The 22,460-nt window shown below is 34.9% G+C and overlaps 1 protein-coding gene and 1 long non-coding RNA gene across 3 annotated transcripts in view; both read left to right on the forward strand.

Moving 5' to 3' along the window:
* Supt3h (SPT3 homolog, SAGA and STAGA complex component) overlaps positions 1 to 22,460 on the forward strand; it is a 251,889-nt gene that overhangs the window by 33,597 nt on the left and 195,832 nt on the right. The window lies entirely within an intron of this gene.
* LOC150047622 (uncharacterized) lies at positions 101 to 7,564 on the forward strand. The gene is made up of 3 exons (XR_016539222.1): positions 101 to 511; positions 5,436 to 5,524; positions 7,409 to 7,564. It is a non-coding gene; the product is annotated as an uncharacterized LOC150047622 (long non-coding RNA).

Genomic DNA, 22,460 nt, shown 5'->3' on the forward strand with positions numbered 1-22,460 from the left:
CTCTCTCTCTCCCCTCTCTCTCTCCCCTCTCTCTCTCCCCCCCCTCTCTGTTTCCTCCCCCCCCTCTTTCTTCTTTCCTCCCCCTCCTCCCTCTCCTCCCTCCCTCTCTTTTCTCTCCTCCTTCTCCCTCTCCTTTCTCTCCTCCTCTCTGTGCCCTTTCCCCCCACTCCTCTTTCTTTTTACTCTTCCCTCCCCTCCTCTCCTGGCTTCTGTCTTCTCTCTCCTCTTTCTACTCTCTCACCCACTCCTTCTTTCTCCCCTGTTCTTTTCTCTCTCCTTCCTCTCTCTTCTTTCTTCTATCTCCTCTCTCCTCTTTCCCCTCCTCTTTTCTGTTCTGTTCTCCCGTTTTCTCCTTCCTTTCCTCCCTTCCCTCCCTGCCTCTTTCTCTCTTTCTTTCACAAAAGACTTGTGGTAAGGCCTTTCCTGGCATGCAGAAGGATATAGCTTTTTAATTTTTGTGACTCATGAGGATTTGGATAGAATACAAAATGCTGAAGGAGCCCAAACTCCTGTAAGGTTGAACATTTTTAAAGCAGACCTCTGTAGCTAAGGACTTTTCTTCCTACAACTTCCCCTCCTCCTTTTTTGCCCTTTCCTTTTTCTTTTCTTATTCCCTCTCCCTCCTCTTTTTAGTTCTTTATTATGTCTGTGGAAGAGTGAGCAAAATTGGCTCAAGAGACTGTGTGAAATTCTGAACAACAGTGATGATTTACAATAATTTACATCTTTGGATTGTATCACATTCTGGGGTCTGCTTCATATTTGCTAGGGTGCTGGCTTCCTTCTGTTTTCCTTTTTCTTGTCTTCTTAAACTTGTGAATCTGTAACTCATTGTAAAAAGTTTACCTTTCTAAAGGTCTTCTTGCAAACTGCTTGCTGGGTTTGACTGTAATTGGCTGGCTGTCATGAAAGTGTTAGTCTGGGGACTCCTTTACAAATATTAAATCATGTCTGTCTAGTTTGTTTTCAGTATTAGACAGTGACTCTTACAATAAAGATTAAATGTAATTAGAGTCATTTATATCATGTCTTCCTTTATCTTATGACTAGTTTAAAGAACTACAAAATTGTAAGAATTACAAAATCATTTTTTGGAGAGTCCTAGTTTTCTTTATAATTATGAATGTATCATTTCAGAAAATACCTATTTTGTATGATTCCTTAAGTAGTCTGTTCAGAACTTTTGATTCCAAATTTTATACATATATAAAGAATAATAGTTAAGTCATACCTTAGGTTGTTCAGCCTTAGAGTTTATGAGCCCAGAATGGAGTGGGTTAACAGAAGCTGTAGTTTTTTGGTTGTTTATAATGAAAGCTTTGAAATAAATTACAAAATGCTGTGTGTAGTAAGGAATATTGCACACAGACAGAGTATGTTAGTCGTCTCCATTTGCTAATTCTGATTCAAAAGAAAATTGAAAACATCTTTGGGAAACTATCTCTTCTTTTGCCCCCTTGGACATGTATGTATAGAACTCATTTTCTTATTAAGATGATTATATATCATAGGCGGTGAATTTTGTATTTATGAATAGAGCTTCCTGTTTTCATCAGATGAGAGCAATGGGGGTATTTTTCAACAAAAATTATAAAGGAGAACAGGCCAATTTTCTAGGCATTTTTTGCCATTTATCCATGCCACACTGAATTTGCATGTTAGACTTCTCCATAGCATGATAATAACTAGGAGTGGCATGAAATAGATGTCTGAGAGGGTGGGCGGAGACAGTGAATTACAAAAGACTATGTGGGTATACAATGGAGTAAAGGGGTGCTCAGTGTGTTGCAACTAAAATATCCTTGTATGTATTCTTTTTAGCATAGTGTATTGTCAGTTTTGGGCTCTTAATAGCTCAAGAGAGCTGTGCAAACATGTTTATAACATTCTTTACAAAAAACTGATTTTCCCAAAATATACTAGGAGGAGGACATGGGAATGATTTAAATCCTTTATTATTCAAATGTCCTGAACTTTTTCAGAATAAATTTTTATTGATTATAAGCTGGTACATTTTGGTGTTTCATTTTAAAAATAGTTTTATCATGCTTTACTATGCACATGAGCAAGTTTTATACTGAAAAAAAAAAAAACACGTTCATTTAACATGTATTTATCCAATGCAAAGGGTAGAAAAGCTACCATGATCTTTATTGTCCAATGCAAAGAAAAGGAAGATTTTTGTCCACATAATTTATGGAATTTCTAAACATGGTTTCATATGCACACATAATAGTGTTCTGCTAGTTTAAGATATTTAGGTAGTTTTCTGTAGTGGGGTAAGCAAATTTTTTTTTTAGAAAACTTGTAGTTTCTATATCAGGATTCTCTGACACAGTTTATGATCCCAACTTGTTGCTGTATATTCTGCTCTTCTTTAAAAGAGCCTTATTTTATTATGTCTACTTTGGTCCCCCAAATTGGCCTGCAATTAATTTGAATAATTTTTAACATATAATTTGTCTTTTAAGTTCTTGTGCTTTTTTTTTTTTTTTGCAGGTAACCTTCTTTTGTGTCATGTAATCTCTGGGTTAGAATCACTGTTCTTACTCTTATTTCTGAGCGTGCCCCTTCTATCCTGTATGAGGGCCATTAAATCCTGCTGCAGAATGATGATGAAATCATGTGTTTTGATACTCATGTGCTCATTATCCACATAATATCCCACTACCCCCAAATTGGAACTATATGCACTTTGGAGCAAATAGCACTTTGAGGTAGAAGTTTCAAAACAGCAGTGATGCATTTGATACTGACTGTGTTTCATTAGAAGTAGTTTTCCACCTGTGGTGGATAGAGCCTCCTGGGCAAGGTCATTGCAAATAAAGGTCTTGATTGTAGATTTACATCATGTTTATAACAAGAAATGGAAAATGCACATTTTTAAAAAAGACTTCAATCTTCATTATTTTGGGGATATGTTAATAACATATTTAGGTCCATTCTGTACTTTATGTAACTTGATGCCACAGAAATAAAAGCTTTGAATTGGAAATCAGTTGGAAAAAAATTGAGGAATTAACATTTTTCTTTCCTATTTATGTTTAGTAGTTTGTCAAAATTGGTCAAACTTAAAATACCAAGTTATTTTGAATATACCAATGTAATGTTTAAATACAGGATCTGTAATTATTGTTATCCTTTGAATTAGTCTTTTATTTTCTCAGCTAAAGATTATATTTTAAAACTAATTTTATAAAAACTATACTCATTTCTATACTCTTCAAAGGGACGGTTTTAGACTTATTTGATGCTCTTCCATTGTTTTAATTGAAAACAGCAAGTAGTTTTAGGAAGTTTAAGCAAGTTTAAGCTAAACTACAGATATCCAGTTTAGCTTAAGATATTCTGATTATGAAGATTAATCAGGGAATTTTTTGATTTATTATTTTAATTTAGTATTATAGTTTACTTTTTGACAGCTTTTCTTTTTTTAAGATTTGATATATAGATTTAATATTTGATAAAAGCTTAAAAATCTGGTGGGCGTTATATTAACAACAACATTTTTTCTCTTTAATAATAAAATATATGTAGTTTTGTACTTCAAATATAATTCAAATATGAATTATGAGATATCAATAACACTTCCTTATTTTAATGGGCATATGTATGTGCATGCATTCATGTATGTCCGATTCTGAGTGTATGCAGGGTATTTTCAGATTTTTGTAATGAGAGCTTTTATATTTATTTTTTGGTTTAATTAAAACCCCAAATATTTTCATGGTTATTTCAATAATTTTATTTGGATATTTTTAGCAGTTATATTTCCCCATGTGATATGTAGAAATCAGGTACCCAAAGAGAAAATACTAGATCATTGTAACTTCTTTTTCTTTTCTCTCTTTTTATCCCTCTGTCTTACCTTTTCTCTCCCTCTCTAGGTTTCTTTTTTTAAAAATTGTTCTTGTGTTTGTTTCTCTTTTCATGTTTTGATGTGTATTTTTTTAAAATATAGTCTTAAGGTAGATTCTTAAAATTCCAGTACCAAATTTTGATATGAATCTTCACTGATGAATTACCAGATAGATTTGAAACTTAACATTTATTGGAAATTGTTATTTCCTGATATGTTATGCCTTATTTGCTAAAGTATAGATATCTGGTTGCAGAAATTTTCTTTCTTTTAACTTGACCTTTTTTTTTGGAATCATTCCTTTATGTTATTTTACTTTAATGCATTGTTTCATATGACATTAGTACTTTTAATTATGAGGATTACTTTGGTGTATTTTTAATTGTTCTTTGAAGTACAGGGACCCATAATATAAGCTGTATAAGTATTTTTTTGTTTCCTATGATTATTGGAACAATTCATCTTCTGATGCTGTCACTTTTAAAAATAAAAAAGGTGATAAGTTGCAGAAAATATGGGAAACATGCTCAGATGACAGCTGAGGATGTGGCTAGACTAAAGCAGGAAACTACTACCCACAATGCAGTATTACATATACTGCCACTTAATAAAATTTATATCAAACATGCTACTGACAAAACCAAAGAAAAATCATAATCCAGCTTTACCAATGGATGTTTAGGGAAAAGTGAAACTAATCTTTTTAGAATCTTATACTTAGAGAACTAAGTAAATGAAACTGTGGGTCATCCTAATACATTTGGGGAACCAACCAAGTGACATTGCCTTTGTGTTATGGGAGTTGGCTGTAGAAAAAATTGAGAATCTTTTGAATATCCCCATCTTTGGAAAAGATAAAAAGACAGCTCTCATTTGAATCATTTCAGTGTTATGGAATTAGAGAATATTGTCATTTATAAGGAAAATAATTTAAAGTGAGATCCTCATTGTGATTAAATTATTTGTAGCCAGGTATATTTCTTTAATCTTTAAGTTGTCTCTTACTGCTTCATTGGAGGTTGAGGGGGTTGGAGGTGGAGCTTGAATTGTTCACTGAGGCATGTGTCTTTTCAAGTGATTGTTTCTCTTGCTGTTTGTGTTAACTTACCTGCAGATTCCCCAAACCATATGCTTCAGGAGTGAGTCTAAAACAGAAATGAGAGCTGCTTTTATTATGCAATTAAAGAGGTACTAAGGTGTTTAAAAAATCAGATTTTAACATATAACTTCCCTTTATAAATCTCATGTGCTCTTAGTTTTCAGACTTAAGCAGTTGTGATGAACTTATTAGCACCTTGATAATTTAGATGAATTGTGAAGTTTCATGAAGAAAGTTGTTTAAAGCATAAATAAGGATACAGTATAGTTTTGAGTTGGTAAGTAATATATAGGATTTTTTTTTTTATCAGAAGGACCACAAATTAGTGTTACTTAGGAGAGTCCCCCCACTATTCTAATGTACAATTTGGCAGTGTTTTACTTCAAAACTGGCACAGCAATTATCTCATCATTTTAATGTGAATATCATTGTCTGTGTCTTGGTTAATTGTTTGAAGTTTTTTTTTTGCTCCTTTAGCAACTGCTTATCAGTAACAGCTGTAGCGCTGTGGCTTTTCTCCATGGACTCATGGTGGTCTTTGGAACAACGTTCTTCAACTTTGACAGGTGAGACAGAGGCTCTCCAGTGCCACTGCTTTTGGATGAATCCTGACTGTGGTTGGAGAAAGTGCATCTTGCCAAAATATATGGGTGAGACCACACACAGCCTCTAAAATAGTTATTGTAGGCTTATTTTTAGGAATACGTGTCTTGACAGTTCTTTTATTTGCATGCCAGTTTCATTGCTGCATATAGATTTTTCATTGGTTTTAGAAAAGGCAATTGTAGATTTATGTCTCTATTAAGCCTGTATATAATTTATGCTGAGTTCAGGTATAATTAACAATGTAGAATTTATATTGAAAATGAAGCACTAGAATTCTGATCTTTTTGTTTTTATAAAATCGACAGTATTCCCATTGGTAGTCTCAATTTCTCAGACATTTTAGTAGTGAAAAACTGCATTTAGAAGATTTAAAATTTCATATTCTCATTAATATTAGGTTTATTGTTAGTCAAAATATATTTATGATGGATTCATAGGTCATTGCTTAAAATGTTTCACATTTTAGCAAAAGCTTGAATTTTACATAAAATGTAAACTTGTTGGATTGGAGAAATCGATTTTCAAATATAGGCATGGTTTGCAAATTATCCATTTCTTTATATGATGACTAAAGCTTGATTAATCTTAATAAATTGTAGAGTTTAAAACGATAATTAAAAGTGTTGGTCTTAAAAATATACCTTGGATCTTTTTTTTTTTCCTTTTTTTTTATTGTAATTAGTAAAAGGGTTACATGATATTTGCCAGATAGAAGGTGCATTAATTCACATACATTGATACCCTTTCACATGTCTTGGTACCCGTTTCCCTCCCCCCCCCACACCCCCCATATACCTTGGATCTTTAAAAGTATGTTTCAATGCCTTGTGTACACTACTTAGACTTTCACAGATTTTTCTTTTTATAAATTAGTATATTTAGTTAATTATTCATGATTATTCATATAGTTTACTCATTAAGTTTAGGTAATTATTAATGATGAGTTTAGCTCCTTAAGTCTTGGCTGGTCATAATGTTTTTGATTAATTTTTTAAGATATACATTTATAAGTTTAACCATCTAAGGTAAGATTACAGTTTTGTTCTAATCGGCCTTTTAGGAAAATAATCTAGAGAGATAATGAAAGCCTCTCCTTTCCACTGCTATTACAATATCCCTCCATTGCTGAATAGTTCAGGCAGGAGGACTGGGAAATTATGTTCATATATCAAAGGAGAACAGTTTATAGAGAGAAGAGAGAGCATATTCTGTATGTGCAGGTTGTAATGTATATGCTAGGTTGAAGGTAGTTGGGAGGGTGCTAATGCATGCCTATAGAACTCTCCTTGTTCTATAAAGTGCATGTGATAAATTATAAGACCATTATAAGGCAAATACACTTGAATGTGTCTATATGTTAATTGGTGAATTTAAATAAATATACTGGCATTCATTTAACTACTCTTCAACTTAGTGAATTCTAAAGCATTTTGTGTTAACTGGCACAGGAATTTGATCTGAAATTGAAATATAAGTTGGAAAAATTTATTTCTTACAAATTGTAAATTTTTGAAAATGAAGGAATTAGATTGCTTAGTAAATTGCTAAGGTTTTAGTTTAGGGTTTTATTCTGTATATTTACTGTTTACTCACAGCAAATCATAATTGTCACTATTTATAGATATGTGTATATATCTGGAAAATAAAAATTGGAGATAACAAAACATTTTTGAAAATCCTAGCCTTAATAATTTTAGGTTTGTGTTATAGCAACTCAAGGCTAAATGTTTTTATTTTTATTTTATTTTTTATATTTTAGCAGTATTGATAATGAACTCAGAGCCTTTTCTTGCCAGAAAGGGGCTCTATGCCTTGAACCATACCTCCAGTTCCTTTGCTTTTAGTTTGCTTTTCAGATACAGTCTTGAGAGCTTTGGAGCTGGCCATCATTGGACTTGTATGCTGCTATCTCTGCCTCCTGAGTAGCTGGAATTGCCAGCATACACCATCATGTCAGACAAAACACTTTAGAAGAATAAAGCAAGCATATGCTGTTGGTACATTATTCTAGCAATTTATTCACACTACTACATCCTGATATTATCAGAATGATAAAATAAAATGCACTATACATTTTTAAGTGATAAAGACTGTATTTTTATATGTAAGGTCTTAACTTAAAATTTGTGTTATACTGGTGGATATATTACCAACAGTTGACAGGTGGTGCTTTTTATATAAAAAGACAGGTAATAAATAATGTTGGTTTTGTGGGCCTTACGGTTTTGTTAGCTACTCATTTCTGCCATCACAGTCTGGAAAAAACAAATTGATGTGGTTGTATTCCACAAACACTTTATGTAGAAAAACAGGCATTTTGTATGCTCCAATTTGCCCTTCCTTGCTACCACTGGGCAGAAAGTGACTCTGAACAAACACAAATGATTTGTAATGATATTTATTTCTTATCTACTAATAGAGAATTCTTAAAATATTCAATAATCTTTTAAAATATTTTATTGTCATGTGAAGTATCACACCTGTGGCACTTAACCATTTGTAGAACTGAATCATCTAATGAACTGTACTACAATTATATGCTTGTCATGTAATTTTTGTATTGTGTATTTAAAAACTACCCTAAAATCCTTTCAGAACCAAGGCTGGAATCAAATAATGTTAGAGGCTATTCTTAAATTATAAATCTTGATATTTTATCCCCTACTTGATTATTACTAATAAAATGTTAACATTTATGTTACTTATCCATGGCAATGTTTTCTCTTTAAGAATTCATTGGTTTTAATGTCCAAACATAAAAACTATTCAACAGTAATCTTATTAGTACTTGTGATCAAGTTTTATTTTTCCATTGTGGTCGGCCATATTTGAATTTCATTCGGATTGAGTTTTATTTATTTAATCACAGTGATTACTACTGAACAGGAAGATTACCAGCTCTATTTTTGCCAATCCTGGGCTTGAGCTCAGGGCCTGAGCACTGTCCTTGGACTTTCTTCAAGGCTAGAGCTCTACCACTTGGAGCCTCAGCACCACTTCTAGCTTTTTTCTATGTATGTAGAACGGAGGAATCGAACCCGGGCCTTTGTGCATGCTAGGCAAGCACTCTACCACTAGGCGAAACTCCCGGCCTGTGTATTATATTTCACATGCACGTATAATACCTCACCATACATATATATTATATATCATGTTTTATTATATATCCATATCATTATCATACACACATATATTGTATGTTTGTTCGTTTGTTTTGATAGTCCTGAAGCTTGAACTCAGGACCTCGGCACTGTCCTTGGGTTTTCACAAGTCTAGAGCTCTACCACTTGAGCCACAGCACTACTTCTGGCTTTTTCTATTTTTATGTATCAAGGAGTTGAACTCAGGTCTTTGTGCATACTAGGCAAGCACTCTACCACTAGGCCAAACTCCAAGCCCCTTATTGTATGTTTTATTCACACCATGATTATATTAAGCAGTTCTACTTATTAGGCACAATAGGTAAAGATCAGATAGTTAAAATTACTTTTGGCTTGTATAATTTTTTTATACAAATTTCATTGGTTTCTTTTTTGGGTAATTCACTGTTATGTAGAAGTGCTACTGGTTTTTGTTTGTTTGTTTGTTTGGGGGTTTTTTGCCTTTTTTTGGGCCAGTCCTAGAGTTTTAACTCAGGGCCTGCGCGTAGTCCTTGAACATCCCAAGGCTAGAGCTCTAACACTTGAACCACAGCACAACTTCCAGCTTTTCCTATGTGTATGGTACTGAGGAATTCAACTCTGGTCTTTGGGCATGCTAGGCAAGCACTCTACCACTAGGCCTAACTCCTGGACAGTACTACTGTTTTTTGTTTTTTGTTTTTGCCAGACCTGGGCTTGAGCACTGTCCTTGGACTTTCTCAAGGCTAGAGCTCTACCACTTGAGCCTCAGCACCACTTCCAGCTTTTTTCTATGTATATGGTACCGAGGAATCAAACCCGGGTCTTTGTGCATGCTAGGCAAGCACTCAACCACTAGGCCAAACTCCCAGCCCCAGTACTACTGGTTTTTATGTGACTTGGATGTTGCAACTTCACTGAAGTTAATTGGCTTAACTGTCTTTTTATTATGGTCTGTTCTTGGTATGTCTGTATATCTAGAAGTTTATCCATTTCTCCTAGGTTATCTGATTTGATGGCACATATTTCTAGTAATCTCTTAGTTTTGTGGTGTCAGTTATATTTCCTCTTTCCTTTTTTTTTTGAGCTTTCTCTCTTTTGCTCTTAGTCTAGCTAATAGTTTGCTTATCCTTTCAGAAAGCTAACTCTCCTTTTTACTCATTTTTCTTTTTTTGCTGTTCTTTATTTCTGCTCTGATCTTTATTATTTCCTTCCTTTTGTTAATTGTAGGCTTTATTCATCATTTTGTAATTCCTCAGATAAAATTTATCTGAGAGATTTTTCTTCATTCCTTGATGTAGCTGTTTACTGTTTTAAAGTTTTTTTTTTGCCAGTCCTGGGCTTGCGCTCAGGGCCTGAGCACTGTCCTTGGACTTTCTCAAGGCTAGAGCTCTTCCGCTTGAGCCTCAGCACCACTTCCGGCTTTTTTCTATGTGTGTGGTACCGAGGAATCGAACCTGGGTCTTCATGCATGCTAGGCAAGCACTTTAACACTAGGCCAAACTCCCGGCCCCTTAAAAGTTTTTTTTATAACTGATTTTGTAGTATATTCTAAATCATTTCCCTACGTTTGTCCTAACAGGGTTCTGTTTGGGTTTGGGTTTTTTTTGTTTTTTTTTTTTTTTTTTGCCTGTCCTGGAGCTTGAACTCAGGGCCTGGCCACTGTCCTTGGGATTTCTCAAGGCTAGAGCTCTACCACTTGAGCCACAGCGCCACCTGTAGCCTTTTCTTTTTTTTTTTTTTTTTTTTTTTTTTTGCCAGTCCTGGGCTTGAGCTCAGGGCCTGAGCACTGTCCTTGGACTTTCTCAAGGCTAGAACTCTACCACTTGAGCCTCAGCACCACTTCCGACTTTTTTCTATGTATGTGGTACCGAGGAATCGAACCCGGGCCTTCATGCATGCTAGGCAAGCACTTTAACCACTAGGCCTTTTCTTTATATATGGTACCAAGGGATCAAATGCAGGGCTCTGTGCATGCTAGGTAAGCACTCTACCACTAGGCCACACACCCAGCCCAGTTGTTTGTTTTTTATCTCTTGAGCCAAGGTGTTATCTTCAGGCCTTATCCTGAGCGCTGGGATTATAGAAATGTACCATCTCACCCAGGTATATGGTATTTTTTAATTTTTTTAAAGTTTATTTTGAGGCTTTGGACAATTAAGAGCATATTTCATTTCCATTATGAAAATTTCATAACTAAACCATATCATTGATTTTAACTGTGTACCATTATGTTTAGAGAAAATGCTTGATATGATTTGTTTTTAAAAATTGGTTAACATTCGTTTTGTAGCTTACCATGATCTGCTTAGAGTATGGTTCTTGTATACCTGATGGATATACTATTCCCTTTGGTTGTAATAATCTGTAAATTTTGGACGTATGTACCCTGAATTTATATCCTTAGAATAAGGGGCAGTTGAAGCGCCCTTTACATTTAAGATAATCTGTCCATTTTTAATAGTTGGATATTGAGATATCCTATTGTTATATCTGATTAATCTCTAGATTTTGTCTGAGAACCGGGGTGCTTCTTTTCTACTGCTGAGTCATACCTTTGGCCTTTTTTATGCATTGGTTATTTTTGAGATCTGGTCTCGCTTCCTACCTAGGTCTACATTTTGATCCTCCTATTTTTTACTTCCTACTGTAGCTATGATGACAGGTATTTTTCCACTTCCTTCACTGGGTATCATCACTGAATAATACAAATGTTGATAAATATTTACTTGCATAGATAGGTAAGTATCCTTGGAGTTCTATTCTTGAGTAACTCAAATTATCTACAACAGCTTCTGGTCTGGGTTCTATTGAGAGAAATGAGATGATTGTATTTTTACCGACCGTGCTGTGATCTAAGTACTTTTTATTGACTGGGCAAAGACTAATGTAATAGACACCTTGGCAAATTAGTTAGAACACTTCTCTGAGCATAAAACTCTTGATTATACAGATTGTTGAGAAGATAACAGCTTTAGATTAAAGCAATTTCTTCTACCTGAGTAGTATCTCTCCAAACAGCTATATAACTAGTCTCTCAGCCCTGGCTTGTTCTTTCATCCAGGTGCTGCTTTTGAACCATATAGTTCCTGTGTTTGGTGGCTTTGCTTATTTATGTATTTCCTGTATTGAGAACCATGTGCCACAGAACCACTGTGTCTTTTAATAGTTTTGATTTTTCATTCGTTGATCTCCAATAGTATAGTTGTAACTGTGGTGTACAATCAGCACAAATCCAGACAGTGGAATGTACTGTGTATTTATCCATGTGCACACATAAACACATGAATGCAGCTTAAATGATTTATCAGCCTTGTCATTAAATGCCATGAATATTTTACATTGTGCATAGTTTCTATAATGTAGTGGTTAATGATCACAGTATTGCAATGTGTTGATATACTGTAATTTATTTTAATTAGTTATTTTTGTTTTATAATTGAATGCTATTTTTAAAACTTCTTAATAATGTGCTAATGATTGCTAGCAAAAGCAATGAGTTTTAATGAAGAATTAAACATAGTTTTAATCAAGTGATTTTGTTTTTTTACTTGAGATCTGGGAATTTCAGAGATTTTTGAGTTGTTTTTAAGTTTTTCAGAATCACTCATATTTATTATAAAAGAAGTTAATAAATTCTACATCATCATCTCTCAAATGATTTTTATGTTGCTTGAAGTCAGAATAACCAGTTTTTGTGCTAACTGTCTTGTTTCTTAATGACTTAGTCAGGCATTAATGGGCTCCTAAGTAAGTCTGTTATCCAAGAATCTTGCAATAAAATATTCTCTATAATTTTTATTGAAAAGTCATAGGCATTTCGTTGTCTCCTTGGAGCAATTCTTGCTCCTAATTTGTAGTACTTTGATTCTTAAATCATTAGTTCTTCTGAAAATGACATTTAAAATGAAATCAACATTTAGTTGTTTGAAAAGTAACAGCTATCACTTTGTAAGTTACTGTTATTGGCTTTGGAATCTAGCTGGTTAGCCAGTTGTCATAGAGGTCATGTTACAAAAGAAGATGAAGTCATTTCCCATCCTGTTTTAGTCATGGAGAGCTCTTTTCTGTGCACAAACATTCTCCAGTTACACATCCTCACTTTCATAGCTGCTAATACATTCTTGCAACGATACAACAATGGGAAATTTGGCAAAGCAACATGGTACTTAGCATGTATAGTATGTGCTTTGCATTTTGTACCACAGGGAGTTGAAAGACTTGACAGATTTGAATATTATCAAATTATATTTTTTACGTGAGAGTGAAATAGTGCCCCGAATTCTGTGGGTAAATCTTTGCACATACATTTATCTTTAGTGTGAGGACTTCTCACATATCAGAATATCTGTATATTTAATTGCTAGATCTCCCCCATTTTTGTGGGTCATGGGCTTGAACTGGGCCTGGGCACTGTCCCTGAGCTCTTCAGCCCAAGGCTACTGCCCTACTCTTCAACCAAGCCCCACTTTACATTTTCTAGAGGTTAGAGATAATAGTCTCAGGTCCTTTTGTGCCAGGCTGACTTTGAACCTTGATCCTCAGAATTCAGCCTCCTGAGTAGCTACGATTATAGGTGTGAGCCACCACACTCAGCAAAATATTTCTTTTCTTTTTTCTTTTCTTTTTTTTTCCCATGGGGCTTGAACTCTGGGCATGGGCACTGTCCCTGAGCTGTTCAGCTTAAGGCTACTGCCCTACCCCTAGAGCCATAGCCCCACTTCCTTGGCTAAATTCTTGTCAAACCAAAATAAAAAATAATTATTCTTATTGTAATTTAGCAAGATAGTTCTGGTAAAGTTTTTTATGAGGTGTTAGAATTTACCTTAAGGTAGTAATAATTAAGTAATTTGAAATTAGACTGATAAAATGGGGAAACTCAAAATTGATTCAGTCATATTTAAGAACTTAATATAAAAAAGCAAGAAGAAATGATTTTTAATGTTACTTTGGAGTTCAATATAAAGAGTTAAATGTATACTGGATAGTTTCATATAACGTAAGTATTATAAACAATTTTTGTTCTCTGTTTTGTAATTGAAAAGTCTAATGACAGATCAGAGTTACTCATTAGTTGACACTTCAGTGTGTTGTGTCAATTATATATTTTTATATAGATGCTATATCACAAAGGACTGGAATCTTTATAGCATGCACTAATATTCAGTGCCTGTTCATATGGTAGACACCTGAGCATTGCCAGCCTGTGATGGCTTCAGCCATGGGTTCTAGTCATGACAGCAAATGTGAAAAAGGGCAGACCAGTGCTATTGCTTTTCCAGCCTAGTTCATATTGGTTTCTGGGAGCTCCCTCTTCCATTTGTGGATCACAGACTGTCTGAGAGGCTCAAGGAAACAGAAGAATTGTCAAGTCACACTGAAAAAGGGTGATGTGGAAGAGAGGACAAGTTGAAGCCATCATCATGTCTACCTCCATCAGGTAGATGGCCGCATTGCTCTGTCAGTGTTCTGCTTTTCTTACATAGGGTTTGAGTATACTGTCCACACCTGTACTGCTGAGTTTCTTTTTTCTCTCTTTGAAGGCTCAGTAAGTAGGAATCTTTTTTTGTATTAAGAAATACATTTATTATATAAAGGCTACATAATTTTTTCATATTAATTTTTGAATATTTGCCTTCCTGACACTCCACGTAGCCTTGATAACTTAGATATCTGTGTAGTATGTTTAGCTAAATATTTTTATTCAGGTTTTGGTTCTTTATATATATTTAGTTAAAATTTTTTGGTATAATAAATAGTTTTACAGAAATAATGCCGGAAACAGAACTTTTCATATGTGCTCAACATAACTCTATGACTAGAATCTGTTTCTGGGAATAAATAATACACATTTCCCATGGACATGCTTGCATGCTATGAAATATCTCTAGAGACAACATAACATTAATTGTCCTCTCATCAGGGAATTGGATGGCTAGCAGACAAGACTCAAAATACTATCAGCCCATGTTTGTTTGTTTTTTAGTTGAGGTAATATTTAGTCACAAATTAACATTATTATATTTTAAATCTTGAAGTCATTTTTTTGTCATTTCTTTTTTGTTATGGGAGATGTTGTGCTTACATGCAGGCACTTTGCCACTGAGCTATGTCCCAGCCTTTAATTTCAAAGTAAATTTGTCTTTCAAAAAGTTTTATGTGTATTCTCTGCTCAGCTGCCCCTACGTTATCATCTTACCTAACCATAGTACAGTGGCGAAAAGTGGGAAGGAGCATTTTGAGAAGAGTCCTGTTTATTGAATCAGAGGACTTTTAATTAAAAAAAAGTTCACTGTTTAGGTTGCAGCCTACATTTGTAGGTCCTAGTAACTTAGGCTTTTCCAGTGTGACACCTTTGTCATTCCGTGTTGTATGCTCTAATAACACAGGACCTGTGCTAGGATTTCAGTATGTAACAGCTTGTTTTTTGGGGTGTGTGGGTCATGGGTCATGAACTCTGGACTTGGTGTTGCCCCTGAGCTCTTCAGCTAAAGGCTACCACCCCACTGAGCTATAGCCCCACTTCCCATTTTCTAGTGTTTAATTGGGGATAAGAGCTCATTGACTTTAGGCCTAAGCTGGCTTTGTGAACCTCTATCCTCAGATCTCAGCCTCCTGAATAGTTAGGATTGCAGGCATGAGCCACCTCGCCTGACCTAACAGTTTCTTTTTTAAAAAGATAATTATGTGGATAGAGAAGATATCTGATTTACATTTTGGCAGCAAGTATGGTTTACTCACTTTTAATTACTATGTTATACATAATTTTTAATGTATTTTTTGGAGTATATAGCTCTTGAAGTCTTTTATATCCTTTCAAGACTTTAATTCATCAAACATAGTATTGTTGCATGCATAGTATGTTTAGGAGCTTTATTCAAAGGAATGATAGTTTTTGTTGGATTGCTTATAGTGAGCACCCAAGTTTTATGTGATTCTTTCATAGCCAGGAAAACCATTAGTACTTCCTTTGAGAATTTATTTTGAGAATTTATTTACAAAGGTAATTATGGAAAACTAGTTTGGATTTCCCCATACTTGTATATTTACAGATTTCCCCAAACTGCTAGGCTTAAGCTTAGTGTATTTAAATATGTTGTCAGTGTAGGTTTTTGTGCTGCACTGTCTTCTTGCCTTGAAGTGATGGTTGATAAAATGTATCCTTGAAGGTATCAGTGCTGAAACCTAGTCCAATGGAAATCATGCTGAATTAGCAAGGATATTTCTGCTTGATCCCATGTGACAGGACAAAGTTCAGTATAAATAATTGCTGTTCTTGAACAGTATAGAGAAATGTATATACACGGGTTCTTTTGTATGGTAACAAAACAGAATTGAAAGATTGATTATATGGAAGAAAATAGACATAAAGGTTTTAATAGATTAACTTAATCATGCTTCTTATAGTTTGATTAAAATCTTATTATGTTTCTTATAGTTTCATGGAAATTTTGGGGTTTGCATTTTTTTGATGGTTCTGGGGTTTGAAATCAGTCTTGGACTTCCTTGGCTGTTGTTTTACAACTTGAGCCATACTCCCAGCCCTTTTTGCTTTTTCAGGTATTGTCTAGCATTTTTGTGTGAGAATGACTTCAAACTGAAATCACTGTACTTACACCCAACTGCAAAGCTGAGGTTAGAGTTGTGTGTACCACCATGTTTGGATTGCTTATTGAGATAACATGCAGCTCATGTTTTACCCTTAGTTGCTTTTAACTATGATTCTCTTAATCACCCAGCTACTCAGTAGTGGAGTTACAGGAGCCGTTATATTTGTGCCTGACCTGTTTGGGGTTTTGTTGTTGTTGTTGTGATATTGTGTTAAAAAAAAATAGCCTCCTCGGAATTCAGACTTTTGATCTTCCTATCTTAACCTCCTAAGTACAAGATTACAGGCATGTGCCACCTTGCCAGGCAAAATTTAGGTTCATTTAAAAATAATGTTAGGTGTTTAATCAGTGTAAAAACATAGCTTTTATCAAAAGAGTCAGTTCTCTTGAAGAAATGCACAGTACTTGAAATATGTCAAGGAAAACTCTAATTTTAGCTGTTCTTGTCACCCAGCTATTTACAGGAATTTCAGTTCTAGTTCATTTAATTGAAGTTTGCTTTTATTATTAACTTTATACCATTTACATTTAGTGTCTGGCATGTGTGATCTCTAAAGTTTTTGTTTGTTACTTGTTACTCTTATTGGTTCCTATACTCTCATTCTCCCTTCTTCCTTTCTAGACTAACTTGTTCATTTCCTTTGTTTTTTCTTCATCCCTTTTGTTCTTTTCTTCTTTTCTTGTTCTTCTTTCCTTTATTCCTCCCTCCATCCCTTTCTTGGTAGTGAGTACTATAAGAAGTTAGTGTTACACTTACTGAAATAAAAAACCTCACAAACAATGACTTAAATAAGTAAGTAGTATTTTTGTAGAAATCTGGAAACGTATTATTGAAAGAGACCTTTGAGCTAGGTAGAAAGGTGTAGAAATCTGCTTAGTGGACTGGGAAGCAGGAAAGAATCTTGGAAGTATCCAAGTCTTAAAAAAAAATCCAAGAAAGCAGAGAATATGGCAGGATTTATTGTGGCTTTATTGTGGGCTTAGAGATCTGTTTTTGTGAAACAGCTGTCCAGGTATGAGACACTTTCTGTTGACCATGCTTAGTACCCATTTGTTGAGAGGAAACAACCTTGCATACCTTTAGTATTTCAGAATGTCAGCCTTTTGAAAATTGGATTAACTGTAGTGTCAGTATGATAGAAAATCCATAGGCAGATGCTTTTTTATTTGCTTGACTTTTCTTTTTGTGGTGCCTTTGGGGTTTGAACTCCAGGACTCATGCTAGGCAGATTCTCTACCACTTGATTCATTTTTGCTTTATTTTTCAGATGGGGTGTTACTTTGTTCCTGGCCTACCCATAGACCTTTTGATCTTCCTACCTATATATCCTTCATAGCTGAGGGTCATCAGCATGCCCTATCACTTTTATATTATGTGTTCAGATGAGGTCTCTCTAACCTTATCATTGGACTGGTTTCCTGATTTCTGCCTCCCAAGTACCTGGGATTACAGGCATGCACCATAACTGGCAGTGGATACTTCTTTGTTTGATTTTTTTTCATGCTTTTTAATCAGATAAACCTCTGCCACATGAGTCACACCTGCAGCTCCAGCATGCATTTTATGGTAAGAGAATTTACTCAGTGATCAACGTTTTTTGTTTAGAATACTTCTATAAAGCTTTTGCAATTTGTTTTGAAATTTCTCATCTCTTCCTTTTTCTTCAGTTCAAATTTTTGTTATTGATGGCAGTTTTATATCTCATGAGGATATCTAGTAGGGAGTTCTTTGTTTTTTTTTTTTTTTTTTTTTTTTTTTTATATTCCTAGCTTGGTTTTCAGTATGATGCTTTCTGGGTCAAAAGAAGAGAGACAACCAGTCCTTTGCCCCTCAGACTACATAATTACCTTGTACTGGACTGTGTGTGTGTGTACACACATGCGTGCACATACAATGAACATGAACTAGAGACTGCCTTAATATGAGAAAGCCTTTGATACTGTGTGTACCCCACAAAGGAAAGTGTCATTGATGTTTCTCATCTTAGGACCTTTATTCATTTCACTAAGGACAGTAGGAGTGACTGGGCGGAGGAGTGAAGTGAGTATTTTCTTTCACGTGGAGTGTGTTAGAGATGGACCTCTGAGGTGGTATTCGGGAGAGCTATAGATTGTTTGCCAAGTCCTTCATCATTTATAAACTAAGTAGTTACGTGCATGTCTGACCCGATTCTTCATTTGAACCTTTTTAAGACACCTGTGCAGTAGAGGGTAATAGACTCACTTTGTAGATTAAAAAAGATGCAGTTTATACATTGAATTTCTGCTCTTAAGTAAGAAACACTGGTCTATACTGTATGTCTTCTGATTCAAGGAAAAAGCAAGTCATCCTTTCTGAAAAGCAAAGGTGGTAGAATAAATAAATGAAGTATGCTGAAAAAAAAAAAGCAGGATTCCTTTTTCTTACTTGTCAGTGAAGGTTACTAATTTTTTTTTTTTAAATTTCCACCCTACTTATTAAGAATGGGAGAAGCAGACGTCAGAAGGTAACTGCTGCCTGATCTGCCTTACTATCACGTCTGCCTTGAGCTCACTGTCTAGCTCAGAAACAGACACACCAACAAATCATGACATGCAGGGGGAATGACTTAATTGACATATTTGTTTGAGATTGTTATTATAGTTTAGAACATGTCAATATCTTTCTTTCACATCCCCCAGGCTTCATCTTTAATATACCTAACGTATGTTTTTGCTTTAGCTACCAAAATTATTTTGTCTTTTTAGCAATCTCTTTTAAAAGTTTTTTCAGTCTTTATTTTCCGTAGTTATGGGGCTCTTTGGGTTCATTATGTCCTTCTGTTTTCTGATGAGATGTTTGCTTTCTAGGCACAAGCAAGTGTCCTTTGTGAATTCAAGTCCTCAGCACCCAGCTCGATGCTTGCCAAATAGTTGATACTTAATGAACATTGATTGGATAAATTATCAGATTGTAGATTTTACTATTTCCCAGGGTTGGTAAGATGGAAACTTATAGAATTGCCAACTTCTTCAAGGTGACAGGCAGTATGGGTGTGCACTCTGCCTCTTAAATACTGTAGTCATACATAGCAATAGACACATTAACAGTACCTTAAATAATGATTTTAATTATAGTATGAATTATTTTCTATTTGAGATTTAGCCCTGAATTTAGATTTAATAGTGTCTTAACAGTTTGAGTGTCATAATTAGGTTTTAGTTATTAAAAATGACAATATAATGGAAAATTAGTACAAAGATCTTGAAGCTATTTAACCCAACTTACCACTTCTTAAGTCATTAATAACTTAAGCTTAATTTTCTTTTGGGAGTTATTAGAAAGCAAGAATTTTGGTGAATTTTCCCTACTTTTTTACACCATTAGAAATATGTGTAAAAACACTGTATAAAAGTACATTTTTCCCCCCTGGAATTTTCTAAACTATATAGGTTTGAAGATCCAGTCCAGTGCTTGCAATGTTGGGACTTACCCAAGTTCCTTGTCTTGCTCATTCACTTCTCTCAGAATAGCCTTTGCATAAGGAGCACTGCCTGTATGAATGCTACAGCATCATGAGGTGTTATTCATTCCATTTTCATTGCTTAGTTCTGCTAATAGTCACTACTTTGTTACCAATAGATTCATGCTCCTCTGTTACATGAGCCTTAAAACACACACTCACTATCTGTAAATTAAATTTGCTTATTTAATCTAGTTTTAAAAAAAATTTTACATTAGAAGATTGATCCTTTGCAAACTATTTAAATGGAGAGCATTGTACATTTAAATGCAACTGATTGTCAGTTTGTTTTCATAAATTCTAAAGCAGCCTTTTTCTTTCCTAATGGAATACTTTATATTAACGGCTATTTTTAACAGATAATGAATGAAAAATATGATAGTGGTCTGAAATCTCAAGGTACCTTTTCAGTGGCCACAAATTTATGGCAATAAAACATTCATCTGTTGAGGTACATTCGAGGGTGAGAGGATATAAAATAGAAGAAAAGTATGCCCTTACTTTATCCTGCAGTTCTCCAGATCTCTGTGTCTTAAGCAGCTAGGATTATAAGCTGGCGACATCTGTTCCTAGCCCAGGCCCCACTATTAGGCTGCAGGCTACTTTGTATTCTATTTCTTTTTTATTTTATTTAATTTTTTTGTCAGAGTAATGTATAGAAGGGTTGTAGTTACATTCATCAGATAGTAGGTGCATTACTTCTCACACATTGATACTCCTTCTCATGCTTTTGTCTCCAGCTCCCTTCCCCAACCCCTTCCAATCATCTTGTTTTCCCTCCATTCCTATTTTAAATAAATAAGTGTATATGTAATATATTAGGTAACAAAGTCAGATACAGTAATAATATGAGATTAAACCAGGGCAAAAAAAAAGAGAAGAGAACATAGTACATTAAGAACAACAATCACACAAGATAAAGCTCTTGTTTCCACATCTTAGAGATCCTTTCATTTATTCTCATCTGATATGACCTTATGTACCTAGGTTTTGAGCTATTGTAATCCTCTGCTAGGACAGTCCTAGATGTGTACTAATTATTACAAATGTGGGAAACAATTGAACTTATGTTCCTTTGGGTCTGGCTTACTTCACTTAATATGATTTTTTCCAAGTCTTTCCATTTCCTTACAAATGGGGCGATGTCATTCTTTCTGGTGGCAACTTAGAATCCCATTATGTATAAGTACCACATCTTCTTGATCCAATCATCTACTGAGGAGCATCTGGGTTGGTTCCATATCTTCACTATGGTAAACAGTGCTGCAATGAACATCATTGTGCTAGTGGCTTTAGTAAGTCCTTGTTTCTGGACATTTGGGTAAATGCCAAGGAGTGGAATTGCTGGGTCATAGGGGAGCTCTATGTACAGTCTCTTGAGGAATCACCATACTGCTTTCCATAGTGGTTGAACGAGTTTAAACTCCCACCAACAGTGTAGTAGTGATCCCTCCTGGCCACATCCCTGCCAGCATCTGTTATTAGATTTCTTGATCATGGCCATTCTGGCCATTCTAACTGTAGTGTGGTGGAATCTCAAAGTTGTTTTGATTTGCATTTTTTTTTTTTTTGCCAGTCCTGGGCTTGAGCTCAGGGCCTGAGCACTGTCCTTGGACTTTCTCAACGTTGGAGCTCTACCACTTGAGACTCAGCACCACTTCCGGCTTTTTTCTACGTATGTGGTACTGAGGAATCGAACCCGGGTCTTCATGCATGCTAGGCAAGCACTTTAACCACTAGGCCAAACTCCCGGCCCCTTCAGCCCACCTTTTAATGGGATAGTTGTTGCTTTGAAGATTTGTTTTTGAGAGATGAAAAACAATTTTTTAGCTGTAGATATATTTTAGATATGAAGCCCTTGTGTGTTTTATGGCTAGCGAAGATCTTCTCCACTCTGTGGGCTTTCTACTTAACTTGCTAGCTAAGTCCTTTGCCATACAGAAGCTCTGCAGTTTAATGCAGTCCCATTTGTCCAAACTTTCTTTAATTTGTTGTGTTTCTGAGTCCTTATTAAGAAAGCTTCAAGCTGTGCCAAGGAGACCTAGTGTATCTCCTATCCCTTCTTGTACTTTCACTGCTTTTACTTCTAGGTCTTTGATCCATTTGGAATTAATCCTGGTGCAGGGTGACATAGAAAGATCCAACTTTAGTTTTCTACAGGTGCTTAACAACAATTCTGCCAGCACCACTTGTTGAAGAGGCTGTCTTTCTTCCATCCTATTTGTTTGGCTCCCTTATCAAAGATTAGGTGGCCATAGGTCTGTGGGTTGATTCCTATGTTGTTGTTGTTTTTTTTAATTCAACAGATTGCCTTAACTTGGATCTATGTTATAGTCTACATCAATTTCAACCAATATTTTAGAACTGAAATATTACCAAACAATTTTAAGTTAATTTCAAGTGTATATTTACTATAATTGTCAGATTTAGGTATAAACTATAATTATATTAATATAATATATTTGATTTCTGGTTCTTGGTTCTATTCCATTGGTTTGCAGGCCTGTTCTTGTGCCAGTACCAAGTTGTTTTGGTCACTATAGCTCTGTAATAGAGTCTAAAGTTTGGTATTGAAATTCTTCCTGTGCTGTTCTTTCTGCTAAGGATTGTTTTTGCTATGTGGGGTGTTTTACTATTTTATATGAAATTTTGGATTGCTTCTTCTATTTCCTTATAGAATGACTT

The sequence above is a fragment of the Megascapheus bottae genome, chromosome 22 (genome assembly GCF_031878675.1).
Source record: "Megascapheus bottae isolate mThoBot1 chromosome 22, mThoBot2.hap1, whole genome shotgun sequence".
Classification (NCBI taxonomy): domain Eukaryota; kingdom Metazoa; phylum Chordata; class Mammalia; order Rodentia; family Geomyidae; genus Megascapheus; species Megascapheus bottae.